Genomic DNA, 15246 nt, shown 5'->3' with positions numbered 1-15246 from the left:
TGCAGTAAGCCGAGATTGTGCCACTGAACTCCAGCCTGGGAGACAGCAAGACTCCATCTCAAAAAAAAAAAAAAAAAAAAAAAAAGCGGGTGCCATGGCTCACGCCTGTAATTCCAGCATTTTAGGAGGCCAAAGGTATGGCTCACTTGAGGACAAGAGTTCGAGACCAGCCTTGCCAACATGGTAAGACCCCATCTCTACTAAAAATGCAAAAATTAGCCGGGCATGGTGGTGCATGCCTGTAATGTAATCCCAGTTTCTAGGGAAGCTGAGACACGAGAGTAGCTCGAACTCGGGAGGTGGAGGCTGCGGTGAGCCGAGATTGCTCCACTGCTCTCCAGCCTGGAAAATAGAGCAAGACTGTGTCCCAAAAAAATAAATAAGATAAAACCTAAAACAACCAAAGGCTGAGCGCATGAATTCGGGTGCCACTGCACTCCAGCCTAGATAAACAAAGCGAAACAAACCTTCCACCGGCAAAAAAAAAAACAAACAAAAGCTAATACACAATTAACAAAACTCGCATTTCAACTACCACAACCAGGAGTTAAGTGCGAACGCAGTCCCCTACTACCACAAATTATACAGTGGAGTTACCCACATTTGGAGAAATCGCAGAGATCAACACAAAGTGAACCACGCCCAGGAAAAAACACCACCTCCGTAATCACAGTGTTTCTCCCTCCAAGTAAGTATGACGTACTTCCGAGACCCCAGCAACCCCCGGTGCCGCCCACATCATTGCAAGTGCGGGTAACTCCTGAAATGACTCTAATTGGACTTTATCCACATATAGTGAACAAAATAAACAGATTTTTATACTATATCTTAGTGTTGATGACAGAGTTGTGCAAATCCTTCCAAGGAACGCATTTCCAAAATGCAGTCTTTAATCTACATACTCCACCTCCCGGCGTGACGTCATGCGTAGGCCTGGCTGGTCAGAGAGCGCAGCTGCGTTCTCATCTGGGCCCGCTTCCAACCAGCAGTTCCTTCTCCTGGTCGCGTCAATGCAAGTGACGTCTACAGTGACGTCTATCAGGCCATTTTCCTGACAAAAACGCACCACCTCCCTACTTTTGGCATAGCCTAAGGCCTTCGGATCTCCCTGTATGGAGAGTTTCCTTGAGCTAACAGACGTGAATGAACTTTTAGTCACGGGATACCCACACTATGCACCACCCCGGCATCATTTCCTCTTATTCCAAGAAGGGGAATAGTGCATGCTAGCAGGTTGAATTGCAGAGTGGAGGGTTTTGGAATCCAAGATCTGGACTGCAATCTAGTGTTCACAATGCAAGACTTTCGATGAGCTTATGGCCTCAACTTGTTCCTCAGTTTGTAAAACCTGCATTACTGTCCTTGGAGGAGTTCTTGTGAAGACTAAACCAAATACATTAACGAACAGCTTAAACCTTAAAGCATAATTATAATATGTGAGTCAGGCAATCCAATAAAAACCCTAAAGCAAACCAAGAAATACTAACAGCTAACATCTACTGTTTACCATGCATCTGGACTTTATGGTTAATCCTCACAACATTGAGGTAGGAAATGGAATCATCCCCATTTCATGGATAAAGAACCTGAGGCATGACAAAGGTTCTTTGCTGGCCAGGTTCAGTGGCTCACGCCTGTAATCCCAACACTTTGGGAGGCCGAGGCAGGCGAATCACCTGAGGTCAGGAGTTCGAGACCAGCCTGGCCAACATGGTGAAACCCTGTCTCTACTAAAAATACAAAAATTAGCCGGGCGTGGTGGCACATGCCTGTAATCCCAGCTACTTGGGAGGCTGAGGCAGGAGAACTGCTTGAACCCGGGAGGCGAAGGTTGAAGTGAGCCAATGAGTTGTGATCATGCCACCACACTCCAGCCTGGGCGACAGAGTGAGACTCTGGCTAAAAAAAAAAAAGATCCTTTTCTTGTTTGCTTGGCCAAACCTTATTCAGGCTTCTGAACCTTCTCATAGGCCAGTCTGTGCATGTTCTTGTAAAATCCAGTTTTAGTAAAGGAACCCTGCTAAGTCAATTTAGCTGAAACCCAAATTCTCCAAATCTGATCAGGTTCCTCATCCTGCACCACCCCGCAGGTGATATCTGATCACCCCAGCCTGTCTTCAGCAAGAATCCTGTTAGATCAGTTTAGCCAGAATTCCTCTTACCCCGATGTTTCCACTTGGTAATTTTCTATCCACTGACCTCCACACTGCTTCTTGGCTATAAATTCCCATTTGCCCATGCTGTACTTTGGACTTGTGCCCAAACTTTCTCCTCCACTACAAGACCCCATTGCAGTGGTCCCTATACCTATCCTGATGGTCCTAAACAAAGTCATCCTTACAGCAAAAAAGTGCACCTCTCCCAGCTACCAAAGCCTCTTCTACTGATGTGCCTGGAGGAGCTGCAGTAACTATAAACCCCTGCAAATGTGGAGGAAGTAACTGGAGCCTGGGTCCAGTCATGATTGTCTACTGAATCATCTTAGCCAATGCCCACTGAAGGCTCATGGTGCTCCCAGCACAGGGAGAAGAACTTCACACACCTTAACTCATTTAATCCACTCAACAATTCTACAGAGTAGACAATATCTCCATTTTGCAGATGAGAAAACTGAGGCCAAGAGAGGCTGAAATGTGCCCAAGTGGTAGAGAAGGAATTAAAATCCACGTAGTCATCCCCAGAGAGGACTTCTTTTTTTTATTTTTATGCACACACAGACAAGGGTGACATCTACAGAAAACAATCTGGATCACTCAGAAAGCATGTGGCATCCTAGGTGAACTGCTATGCGAGATAACTGGCCCAAGGGCTCTAGTCACCCACCCTAACATCCCACCCAAAGGCCCTGAGGACTGGGGGGTCAATATATTACATCACACAGTTTGAGAAGCTGTAGGGTGGAAACTTTCTGGCAAGTGAGTGTCATTTGTTCCGGGTATATATCAAATTAGAAAAAAAGGCTGAGAACCACTGTTCTAGGTAAGCATAAAAAATGGAACCTGGCAATTATCAACACTGTATGAATGGAGGATTAGGGATACATCTGTATTGTGTAAAAAAGGGGGAGATAATGCCAGGCGCAGTGGCTCATGCCTGTAATCCCAGCACTTTGGGAGGCTGAGGTGGGCAGACCACCTGAGGTCAGGAGTTCAAGACCAGCCTGGCCAACATGGTGAAACCCCATCTCTACTAAAAATACAAAAATTAGCCAGATATAGTGGTACACGCCTCTAATTCCAGCTACTTGGGAGGCTGAGGCAGAAGAATGGCTTGAACCCAGGAGGCACAGGTTGCAGTGAGCCGAGATCACGCCACTGCATTCCAGCCTAGGCGAAAGAGTGACACTCTGTCTCATTAAAAAAAAAAAAAAAAAAAGGAGGGGGTGTGGAGAGGAGTTTGTCATATTTGCTGAAAGCCACCAGATGATGGCTAAAGAATGTAACAAGCCAGCTGCTGGGCGTGGTGGCTCACGCCTGTAATCCTGACACTTTAGGAGGCCGAGGTAAGTGGATCATTTGAGGTCAGGAGTTCGAAACCAGCCTGACCAAAATGGTGAAACCCCGTGTCTACTAAAAATACAAAAATTAGCCAGGTGTGGTGGCGCATGCCTGTAATCCCAGCTACTCGGGAGGCTGAGGCAGGTGAATCGCTTGAACCTGGGAGGCAGAGGTTGCAGTGAGCTGAGATCACGCCACTGCACTCCAGACTGGGCAATAGAGAGAGACTCCGTCTCAAAAAAAAAAAAAAAGCCAGCAACAGCTTGAGACTTGATTGAGGTTTAGCAAGAAACACCCTCATGTGAATACATGTTAACAAGATGTCAGGAAGGAGCATTGGTGCTGCTCTAATCTAATGTTACTTACTCCCTTGCCCAAAGCCCTTCAATACTCCTTACTGCCCTCTGGATAAAGCCTCAACTCCATATCACGCTCCTTGAGGCTCTGCATGGGCTGGCTCCATAGCTTTTCCAGCCTGCCTGTACTGTCCACCATACCGCTGCAGCAGCCACAGCTACAGCCGCAGCCTCTTTCCAGCCTCAGAGCCTTTGTCTGTGTAGTTCCCCTTGCTTAAAATGTTTTTACCCTGCCCCTCCTGATAAATCTAACTTCTCTTCCCATGCTGAGCTCCCTCCCTTATCATAGTAAGAGTCCTTTAATTTCTCTTTTAGTCCTTATCACATCTTCAGTCCATTCATTATTCCACTGTGTGATTATCAGTCAGTTTCCTGGTCTAGACTACAGACTGTCCAAGGACCTGAGAGTTTTCATCTGTCACTGCTGCAGTCTCAGGCTAGCAAAGTACCTGGCATGGAAGATATCTATATCTATCTACCTATATTTCTGCCTATCTATCCATCTATCTATAGGATGTGTGTGTGTAATGATTAGAAAGCTGTCTAAGAAATGTGATAGAAAAGGAAAGTGAGAAGCCTAAATAAACTTTGGAAAGATTAAAAAACAAACAAACAAACAACTTTGAGAAGATAAGAATAAGGATCAGGGACCAAGAAACTAAATTCAGCCAGGCGCTGTGGCTCACACTTGTAATCCCAGCACTTTGGGAGGCTGAAGTGGGTAGATCACTTGAGGTCAGGTGTTTGAGACCAGCCTGGCCAATATGGAGAAACCCGTCTCTACTAAAAATATAAAAATTAGCTGGGTGTGGTGGCAGGCACCTGTAATCCCAGCTACTTGAGAGGCTGAGGCAGGATAATTGCTTGAACCCGGGAGGTGGAGGTTGCAGTGAGTCAAGATTGTGCCACTACACTCCAGCCAGGGCGACAGAGTGAGACTCCCTCTCAAAAAAAAAAAAAAAAAAAAAAAGTGACTATACTTAATATATTCTTGTATTCTTGAAAATTCCTGAGAGCATATGTTAAGCATCTTTACCACAATAAAATGATAGAAGTACATACAGTAATGCATATATTAATTAGCTCCCTGTAGCCATTCCACAATGTATAATACTTCAAAACAACGTGTACACAATAAATATATACAATTGGGACACTGACTACCATTACATTTCCAAATATTGCTTCCACTCCACCTTCTGGAACTCTCATTGCATTTATCTTGACCCCTCTCATTCTATTCTCTGTCTCTTTGAACCTTTCTTGCATTTTCCCATCTCTTTATTTCTTTGAGCTACATCCTGGGTAATTTTTCAGATCTGTCTTCATTAATTCTATCTTTGGCAGTGTCTGCTGCTTAACCCATTCACTAAGATTGTTATTTCAATTATTGTACTTTCATTTTGAGAAATGAATAGACTAGAGAGGGGGATGAATGCCTGGTGCTGGGGGACATTACCAAGCCAGGCTAATTTAAAGTAACTTTTTGTGCCATCCCCTAACATATACACATAGCAGTATGAATTCTGGCCCATTTTGAGGGACTGTGAGTGTGAGATAGTGGTAAAGATTTCTCTGTCCCTTCCCATTCTCAGGCTGAAGCTGAGACCAGCACATATCTCTAACATCTTTCTCTTGGGGAGGGGGCATTCCTCAGAACTGAGGGTGTTCTTCTCCTGGGGTCGCAGCTTTATAGAATGAGGAGGGACTCTCTAGTCAGACCTCCCACCCAGCTCAGGCCCCAGGCTTTGTCTCCTACGTGTGGTCCATTAAAAGCCAGCCCCAGAGCTTCTGAAGATGGCCAATGTCCTTAGGAAATCGACAGGGTCCATCCCTGCCTTTCCTTTCTGGATTTGTTTCTTTCTCTGGGTCTCTGTGGATTTCTCTTTTTGCTAGATCAGGAATATATTTTAAAAACTCGTTTTCTTGTTCTATTTTCTCAACATTTTACATGTTTTGAGCTTACAAAAGCCTTCCCTGGACCTCAGGTCTACTCACTGCCAGAGAAGCTCATCCCTCAATTCATCTTATCCTTTAGACTTTCCACGCCATTTCACTCATTAGGCCCCAGCCCCATCTCTCACCTACTTCATGCTGCAGCACAGCATATTTCCTCTACCTTAGAAGTCCCCAACCTTTTTGGCACCAGGGACCAGTTTCATGGAAGACAATCTTCCATTTCTCCATGGATAATAGGGGGTGGGTGGGAATGGTTTCAGGATGAAACTGTTCCACCTCAGCTCATCAGGCATTAGTTAGATTCTCATAAGGAGTGTGCAACCTAGATCCCTGGCATGCTCAGTTCACAATAGGTTTCACGCTCCTATGAGAATCTAATGTGGCTGCTGATCTAACAGGAGGCAGAGCTCAGGCAGTAATGACGATCACCTCCTGCTGTGCAGCCTAGTTCCTACAGGCCACCAACTGGTACCATGCACAGTCCGGGGGGGTTGGAATCCCCTGCTCTAACTGGTCCTAGAGCCAATCAACAGTTATCTCCTCTACTCCCATTTCCCCAGCACTGCTGGAGAAAGAAAGTCGCAGAATCTTCCAACACTCTTACTCCAAATACTCCAAATTTATGCAAACTGCAACTACATCCTCACTGCTACTTGGCATTCCTTTTTTTGAGACGGAGTCTCGCTCTATCACCCAGGCTGCAGTGCAGAGGTGCAATCTAAGCTCACTGCAACCTCTGCCTCCCAGGTTCAAACGATTCTCTTGCCTCAGCCTCCCGAGTAGCTGGGATTATAGGCACGCGCCACCAGGCCCAGCTAATTTTTTTTTATTTTTTGTATTTTTAGTAGAGACGGGGTTTCACCATGTTGGCCAGGCTGGCCTTGAACTCCTTGGCCTCCCAAAGTGCTGGGATTACAAGCGTGAGCCACCACACCCAGTTGGCATTCCTTTTTTTGTTTGTTCGTTTTGAGATGGAGTCTCGCTCTGTCACCCAGGCTGGAGTGCAATGGTGTGATCTCAGCTTACTGCAACCTTTGCCTCCTGGGTTCAAGCAATTCTCCTGCTTCAGCCTCCTGAGTAGCTGGGATTACAGATGCATGCCACCATGCCTGACTAATTTTTGTATTTTTAGTAGAGATGGGGTTTCTCCACGTTGGCCAGGCTGGTCTTGAACTCCTGACCTCAAGTGATCTGCTAGCCTCGGCCTCCCAAAGTGCTGGGATTACAGGCATGAGCCACCACGCCCAGCCGGCATTCCTTTTATACATACTTTTTTTTTTTTTTTTTTAATTTCTTACTGTTTCAAACATTCTCCACAATTGAGTGGTTCTCCATGACAGTGGAGCCACTCCCGAAGGGAAATTTTGAAACTCTGTGGGGATGTTTTTGTTTCCCTGGGTAGTCATGCCAAGCCTTTACATATTAAAATATTGTATTCTAGGGCAGGGTGCGGTGGCTTATGCCTGTATTCCCAGCACTTTGGAAGGCCAAGGCGGGTGGATCATAAGGTCAGGAGTTCGAGACCAGCCTGGCCAATATGGCGAAACCATAAAAAAAAAATAACAAATATAAAAATTAGCTAGGCGTGGTGGTGCACACCTGTAGTCCCAGCTACTCAGGAGGCTGAGGCAGGAAAATCGCTTGAACCCAGGAGGCAAAGGTTGCAGTGAGCCGAGATCGCGCCACTGCACGCCAGCCTAGGCGACAGAGTGAGACTCCATCTCAAAAATAAATAAATAAATAAATAATTGTATTGTAACTTATTTAATTTTTCTCTCTCCTTTATATTTGTATTGTTTTGTTTTTGAGACAGGGTCTTGCTCTGTAACCCAGGCTGGTTGGAGTGCAGTCACGCAATTTCAGCTCACTGCATCCTCAACCTCTTGGGCTCAGGTGATCCTCCCACCTCACTCTTCCAAGTAGCTGGGACCACAGGCATGCACCACCATGCCCAGCTAATTTTTTCAATTTTTTTTTTTTGTACAGTTGGGGTTTAAGCCATGTTGCCCAGCTTGGTCTCAAACTTCTTGGCTCAGACGATCCTCCCACCTTGGCCTCCCAAAGTCCTGGGATTATAGACGTGAGCCACCCCACGTGGCTTCTCTCCTTCATATTATAGTTAGGACATATTATCTGTGGGGTAACTATATGTAGTTTATATTTTCTACAAACATCTTCAAGGTAGTAAATGGAATGTTACTAGTTGTTATAAAAGGAAACCCTGGGCCGGGCGCAGTGTCTCCCGCCTGTAATCCTGGCACTTTGGGAGGCCAAGGCGGGTGGATTGCCTGAGATCAGGAGTTCAAGACCAGTCTGGCCAACATGGTGAAACCCCATCTCTACTAAAACTACAAAAAATTTAGCTGGGCGTGGTGGCATGCGCCTATAATCCCACCTACTAGGGAGGCTGAGGCAGGGGAATTGCTTGAACCAGGGAGGTGGAGGTTGCAGTGAGCTGAGATCACACCACTGCACTCCAGCCTGGGCGACAGAGCTAGACTCTGTCTCAAAAAAAAAGGAAACCCTTGATTTGACAGAATTGAGAACCACAAACTAATCCTATTGAACCCACATCCTTTTCACAGGAGTGAGAATAACTTCTTTATGATGAAAGTCCGACTAGGCGCGGTGGCTCACGCCTGTAATCCTAGCACTACAGGAGGCCAAGGTGGGCAGATCACTTGAGGTCAGGAGTTCGCAACCAGCCTGGCCAATGCGGCGAAACCCTGTCTCTACTAAAAATACAAAAATTAGCTGAGCATGGTGGCTCAGGCCTGTAATCCCAGCTACTCGAGAGGGAGGGGCACAAGAATCGCTTGAAACTGGGAGGCGGAGGTTGCAGTGAGCCGAGATCGTGCCACTACACTCCAGCCTAGGTAACAGAGTGAGACTCTATCTCAAAAAACAAATGGAAACACTAAGAAGAAAACAGAGGTGTAAATCTTCCTGACCTCCAATTAGGGAATGATTTCTTACATATGACATCAAAAGCACAAGTATAGTATGTCAATCATCCTTCAATAAAGTGGTTAAAAAAAAAAAAGATTTATCTTCGGTGAGGCCTTTGGAAAAAAAAAAAAAAGGCAGGTAGGCCAGGCACGGTGGCTCACACCTGTAATCCCAGCACTGTGGGAGGCTGAGGTGAGTGCATCACTTGAATCCAGGAGTTTGAGACCAGCCTGGCCAACATGACGAAACCCCATCTCTACAAAAAACACAAAAATTAACTGGGCATGGTAGCGCATGCCTATAACCCCAGCTCCTCGGGAGGCTGAGGTATGAGAATCACTTGAGCCTGGGAGGTGGAAGTTGCAGTGAGCTGACATTGTGCCATTGCACTCCAGCCTGGGTGACACAGGGAAACTATCTCCAAAAAAAAAAAAAAAAAAAAGATGCAAATAGCCAATAAGCACACGAAAATATGTTCAATATTCTTAGCCATCAGGGTAATGCAAATCAAAATCACCATGAAATACCACTTCACCCTTACTATGATTGCTAGAATCAAAATGACAAGTATCTGGCTATGGGTGGGCAAACTAGTTGATTTTCCCAAAAAAAGCTAAAACTACAAAGAAGATTGTGCCAAGCCTTGAGTGTGCTGAGCCCAACTGCAGAACAAAGAGAATGCTGGGTATTAAGAGATGAAAGCATTTTGAAGTGGGAGGAGATGAGAAGAGAAAGGGCCAAATGATATCCAGTTCTAAGTGTCATCTTTTGTTTTGTAATGAAGACAATACAATATTGAGGTTATGTTCACATAAAAAAGTCTCCAGACAATCTCTGGCTCTTTCTAAAAATCAAACTATCTTTTAAATGGGTGAATTGTATGGTATAATATTAATAGATGGTTTCCCCATCTCCCTTCCCCAGACAGACTCCCGATTATGACAAGGACTATGTTCCAAGGGTATCTGCATTCCCCTCACCCAGAATAAGCTTTGTCTACAATAAGTACCCCATTATATATTGGCTGAATTGAATGAACTGGAAATCAAACTCAGGAAGCATTTCCAAAAGGATTTCCTTTAAACATGTTTTTAATTTTTAGAGACAGGTTCTTGTTCTGTCGCCTGGGCCTCCAAAAGTACAGTGATTACAAGCACGAGCCACTGAGCCTGGATTTTTGCATTTTTAAATTGATATATCATAGTAGTATGTAAGCTTTTCCCTTTTTAAAACTACTATGGGCCAGGTGCCGTGGCTCACACATGTAGTCCCAGCACGTTGGGAGGCTGAGGTTAATGGATCACCTGAAGTCACAAGTTCGAGACCAGCCTGACCAACATGGTGAAACCCTGTCTCTACTAAAATATAAAAAGTAGTCGGCCGGGCGCAGTTGCTCATGCCTGTGATCGCCTGAGGTCAGGATTTCAAGCCCAGCCTGGCCAAAATGGTGAAACCCCATCTCTACTAAAAATATAAAAATTAGCCAGGCATGGTGGCAGGTGCCTGTAATCCCAGCTACTCAGGAGGTTGAGGCAGGAGAATCACTTGGACCCGGGGGGCAGAGGTTGCAGTGAGCCAAGATCACAGCATCGCACTCCAGCTTAGGCAACAAGAGAGAAACTCCATCTCAAAAAAACCCAAAAAAAACAAAAAAACAAAAAAACCCAGGCATGGTGGCAGGCGTCTGTAATCTCAGCTACTCGGGAGGCTGAGGCAAGAGAATCGCTTGAACCTGGGAGGCAGAGGTTGCAGTGAGCCAAGATCATGCCATTGCACTCCAGACTGAGCAATAAGAGCGAAACTCCATCTCAAACAAAACAAAACAAAACAAAACAAAACCCAACAAACTACTATGTCAGAACCTAAAGCTGATCCATTCAAAATAGTCATTTTAGAATGCAATGAATGAATTTCAATTCTACAGTCATTGTTAAGAGCAGGTTAAAATCCTTTAGGGGCCAGGTATAGTACTCATGCTTGTAATCCCAGCACCCTGAGAGGCCGAGGTGGGAGAATCACTTGAGGCCAAGAGTTCGAGACCCTATGCTACAAAAAGTTCTTTTAAAATTAGCCAGCTGACCAGGTGGGGTGGCTCACGCTTGTCATCCCAGTACTTCAGGAGGACAAGGCAGGCAGATCACCTGAGGCCAGGAGTTCGAGACCAGTCTGGCCAACATGGCGAAACCCCGTCTCTACTAAAAAATACAAAAAAGTAGCCAGGTGTTTTGGTGAGTGCCTGTAATCCCAGCTACTCAGGAGGCTGAGGCAGGAGAATCACTTGAACTCAGGAGGTGGAGGGTGCTGGGAGCCGAGATCAAACCATTGCACTCCAGCATGGGCAACAAGAGGGAAACTCTGTCTCAAAAAAAAAAAAAAAAATTAGCCAGCCATGGTGGCACGTGCCTGTACAGCTACTTGGAAGGCTGAGGCAGAAGGACTGAGTCCAGGAGGTCAAGGCTGCTTTGAGCCATGATTGAGTACCACTGTACTCCAGTCTGGGAGAAAAGAGCAAGACTCTGTCTCTAAAAATAAAAATGCTTAAAGGAAATCCTTCCTGAGTTTGATTTCCAGTTCATTTGACTCAGCCAACATGTATATGGTACTCATTGTGTACAAAGTTTATGCTGGATTAAGGGAACACAGCCAAGAGAAAACACCAAGGAAGCCTGTTACTATCACAAACTAAATAGTAGTACAGCTTCTCACTTCCACGGAAATTTAAAGACACAGTTCACAAGAAACAAGCAAGGAGAAGCCAAACACGGCCACGGAAAATCACATTGGCTACTTCCCATTTGACAAAGAATAACACAGGGGAAAGTGTGAACACAGTCGCCCACTACCACAAATTATGCAGTTGAGTACCCCACATAAGGGGAAATCACAGGGGCCAGCAAACACAGAATGCAATGAGTGAACCTTGCCCTGGGAAAACCACCTTTGTGGTCAGGGTATCTTCCCTGCCAGGTAAGTGGAAGGCATGGTTGTTGCCTGACATCTCACCCTCAGATTCAAAACACTCTTCACATAGGGTCACTCTTCTTGCACAAGTTCTAGCCTGCTACTTACAAGATAAAGACTTTTCCAAAGTTTAAGAGCCAGAAATGGCTGGGCACGGTGGCTCACGCCTGTAATCCCAGCACTTTGGGAGGCCGAGGCAGGTAGATCACGAGGTCAGGAGTTCAAGACCAGCCTGGCCAATATGGTGAAACCCCATCTCTACTAAAAATACAAACATTAGCCAGGCCTGGTGGCGCGTGCCTGTAAGCCCAGCTATTCGGGAGGCTGAGGCAGGAGAATTGCTTGAACCTGGTAGGCAGAGGTTGCAGTGAGCAGATATCGCGCCATTGCACTCCAGCATGGGCAACAGAGCGAGACTCTAACTCGAGGGGGAAAAAAAAAGGGAAGTTTTCAGATGTGATTGATTTAAGATGAAAAGCTTATCCAGATGGGCCTAATGTAATCACAGGGTCCTTAAAAGAAGGACACTGGAAGACAGTGTGGCGATTCCTCAAGGATCTAGAACTAGAAATACCATTTGATCCAGCAATCCCATTACTGGGTATATACCCAAAGGATTATAAATCATGCTACTATAAAGACACATGCACACGTATGTTTACTGCGGCACTATTCACAATAGCAAAGACTTGGAACCAACCCAAATGTCCATCAATGATAGACTGGATTAAGAAAACGTGGCACATATACACCATGGAATACTATGCAGCCATAAAAAAGGATGAGTTCATGTCCTTTGTAGGGACATGGATGAAGCTGGAAACCATCATTCTGAGCAAACTTCACAAGGACAGAAAACCAAACACCGCATGTTCTCACTCATAGATGGGAATTGAACAATGAGAACACTGGACACAGGGCAGGGAACATCACACACTGGGGCCTGTTGTGGGGTGGGGGGATGGGGGAGGGATAGCATTAGGAGAAATACTTAACGTAAATGATGAGTTAATGGGTGCAGCAAACCAACACGGCACATGTATACATATGTAACAAACCTGCATGTTGTGCACATGTACCCTAGAACTTAAAGTATCATAATAATAATAAAAAGAGAAGGACACTGGAGCTAGGCGCCATGGCTCACACCTGTAATCCCAGCACTTTGGGAGGCCGAGGCAGGTAAATCACCTGAGGTTAGGATTGCGAGACCAGCCTGGCCAACATGGTGAAACCCCATCTCTACTAAAAATACAAACATTAGCCAGGCCTGGTGGCGCGTGCCTGTAATCTCAGCTACTCAAGAGGCTGAGGCAGGAGAATCCCTTGAACCCTTGAGGCTAAGGTTGCTGTGAGCCGAGATTGCGCCATTGTACTCCAGCCTGGGCTACAAGAGCGAAACGCCGTCTCCAAGAAAAAAAAAACAGGACTCTGGAGGTCCACAAAAACATATAAAGACAGAAGAATAGTCAGAAGATGCTAAATTGTTAGCTTTGAAAAGGAAAGGGCTGCAAACAAGGAAAACGTGAAGGTAACACTCCCTTAGAGCCTCCAAAGATATTCAACTGCATACTTCTGATTGTAATGGCAGATCACTGTAGTACTCAATGACAGCACCAACCACGAAGGGTGTGAGACCAAAAGCGTGTGTGAAGAAAAAAATGACCATTAGAAGACATCAATCTCTGGGTACTCCAAAACAGGTGATTACGATATAACACAGGAGAACCTAAGAAGTAAAGATACAAAGCACGCCTTTTATAAACAAGCTAGATCAGGGGAGAGCACGAACATAGTCCCCACTACCACAAATTATGCAATCAAGTTTCCCACATTTGAAGAAACCGCAGGGGTCAGTACATCCGCAATGCAAGGGACAAGCCTCAGCCTGGGAAGTCCACCTTTACCAATCATAGTACTTCTCCTACCAAGTAAGTATGAGTCCCCAGTGCTGCCTGAGAGCTCACCCTTAGATTCAAACCACTCTAAATATAGAATCATTTTTCTCATATGCTCTTTAGACCCCCTAATTTCTGGAATAAAGATATTTTCCAAACTACAATAACACAGCAGCTATATTTTTAATATCTGGCTATTCAAAAATCTTAGGAAATATAAGCCTAGGGTGCAAATAGCCAGCAGTCACTGCGCTTATCTACATACTCCACACCCCTTTGGATGATCTCATTCAGTATGTCCTTTCCTAGTATGCTTGGTGACATGACTGAAATAAAACTTAAAAATGCTCTACAGATTAAAAGGTAAATAATGTAAACTAGCTCCTGCCTTTAAGGGTTTGGCACTAATGATGTCACTATGGTGTCTTTTTTCTTTTTTTTCCCCCCCAAGAGACAAAGTCTTGCTTTGTTGCCCAGGCTGGGGTGCAGTAGTTATCGAACTTCTGGCCTCAGGGGATCCTCCTGTTTCAGCCTTCCCCAGCAGCTGCAAAAACAGGCACGCACTGGTTTCTTGCGCAGTTAAACAAGCTGCTATACACGTAACCTGAGTAAGTTTGAAAACATGAAATTTGGTAACATTATTTCTGAAAATCCAGTCTACATATCTGAAAATCCAATCTCTGTATAGGTTACCTACCAGTCCAAAGTGTCATGCTTACATACAAAATGCTGTCTTTCAAACATGCAGCAAATGATCAATCTTACTTGAAAGATCAACTGCACAAACGCTAATTCTAATTTTGAATGAAGCAGGCCGGACGCTGTGGCTCCTGCCTGTAATCCCAGCCCTTTGGGAGGCCGATGCGGGCAGATCACTTGAGGTCAGGAATTCGAGACCAGCCTGGCCAACATGGTAAAACCCTATCTCTAATAAAAATGCAAAAATCAGCTGGGCGTGGTGGCAGGGACCTGTAATCCCAGCTACTCAGGAGGCAGGAGAACCTCTTGAACCTAGGAGGTGGAGGTTGCAGTGAGCTGAAATCACGCCGCTGCACTCTAGCCTGGGTGACAGAGCGAGACTCTGTCTCAAAAAAACCCCACAAAAACCAAAAAAACAAATTAGAATTGGAGTTTCAGAGTTAACAGTGCTCTTCAATTGTCTTTCCAAGATCACGCTAGAACCACCCTAATATCCCACATCTTTTATCTTACAGAAGGACTCTTCTGGTATCTTCTCCTCTGCCAAAATAAATTAGCCAGAGTTTATAACTTTTTTTTCCTTGTCACTGACTTCAAGCTCACAGTTTTCCATCTTTACAACAGGAAGAAATAATGCTGTTTTAAAAAATCTTGGGCCAGGTGCAGTGGCTCACACCTGTAATCCCAGCACTTTGGGAGGCTGAGGTGGGTGGATCACCTGAGGTCAGGAGTTCAAGACCAGCCTGGCCAACATGGCGAAACCCTCTCTACTAAAAATAAAAAAAATTAGCCGGGCATGCTGGTGGGCGCCTGGGTACTCGGGAGGCTGAGACAGGAGAATCGCTTGAACCCAGGCTGCAGTGAGCCGAGACCGTGCCACTGCACTCCAGCCTGAGCGGCAAGATCGAAACTCCGTCTCTAATGATA

At 45.4% G+C, this 15246-nt stretch overlaps 1 protein-coding gene and 2 non-coding genes across 3 annotated transcripts in view; all 3 read right to left on the bottom strand.

The window, feature by feature from the left end:
- The window catches only part of IGBP1C (IGBP1 family member C), a 31713-nt gene that overhangs the window by 5555 nt on the left and 10912 nt on the right, over nt 1–15246 (bottom strand). The gene's annotated exons all lie outside the window — the stretch shown is intronic.
- Nucleotides 11573–11736, bottom strand: LOC112129810 (U1 spliceosomal RNA). The gene has a single exon (XR_002912162.2). It is a non-coding gene; the product is annotated as a U1 spliceosomal RNA (small nuclear RNA).
- Nucleotides 13499–13661, bottom strand: LOC112129821 (U1 spliceosomal RNA). Its single transcript, XR_002912173.1, has one exon. It is a non-coding gene; the product is annotated as a U1 spliceosomal RNA (small nuclear RNA).

This window comes from Pongo abelii, chromosome 19, assembly GCF_028885655.2.
Source record: "Pongo abelii isolate AG06213 chromosome 19, NHGRI_mPonAbe1-v2.0_pri, whole genome shotgun sequence".
NCBI lineage: Eukaryota > Metazoa > Chordata > Mammalia > Primates > Hominidae > Pongo > Pongo abelii.
Note: the sequence above shows the minus strand (reverse complement) of the source record. Positions and strands in the feature narration are given on the sequence as shown.